This window comes from Octopus bimaculoides, chromosome 27, assembly GCF_001194135.2.
Source record: "Octopus bimaculoides isolate UCB-OBI-ISO-001 chromosome 27, ASM119413v2, whole genome shotgun sequence".
In the NCBI taxonomy this organism is placed as follows: domain Eukaryota; kingdom Metazoa; phylum Mollusca; class Cephalopoda; order Octopoda; family Octopodidae; genus Octopus; species Octopus bimaculoides.
The window spans coordinates 4,938,741-4,939,527 of NC_069007.1; positions in this window are offsets into that span (position 1 = coordinate 4,938,741).

A 787-nucleotide genomic window follows, 5' to 3' on the forward strand; every position below is an offset into this window, starting at 1 on the left:
TATATATATATATATATATACATATATATATATATACATAACTGGATACAACTGGCACTCGATCGGTTACCAGGGTGAGGGTTCCAGCTAATCTCACCAAAGCAGCTGTCTGCTCCTGAAAGTATCGTTCAAGTAGCTGAGTCCTCCACATACACGTGTACCGTTACCGTTGTTCTCATGAAGATTTAGCGTGACGCAGAGCGTGGCGAAACTAACCCTTTGAAATACAGGTACAACTCATTTTTGCCTGCAGAGTGAATGGAAGCCATGTAAAACATAACGCCTTGCTCAAGGATACACAGCCCTACCGGAAATGGAACGCACAGCAGTATCCCTAATCATCAAGTCACTCACTTTCCCTATACACACACACACAAATATATATATAATATATAGGTGGTATGGGTTATTTCCCTTGGATTGTTTAAATAAGATATTAGTAATATGTAGTAGATAGAAGGATCCATTCAAAGGGCCCCATCATTGATTTTTTTTCAACAATCTAAGTATGTCACGAGATTTCCAAACATGAGTTCTACTCACGTGTCAAATAAAGTATAAAAGTGATATTGTCTGTAAAATTTACAAATTAGACACACAAAAAATCAGAGTGGCTGTGTGGTAGGGAGCTCGCTTACGAACCACATGGTTCTGAGTTCAGTCCCACTGCGTGGCACCTTGGGCAAGTATCTTCTACTATAGCCTCGGGCGGACCAAAGGCTTGTGAGTGGATTTGGAAGACGGAAACTGAAAGAAGCCCGTCGTATATATGTATATATATATATAT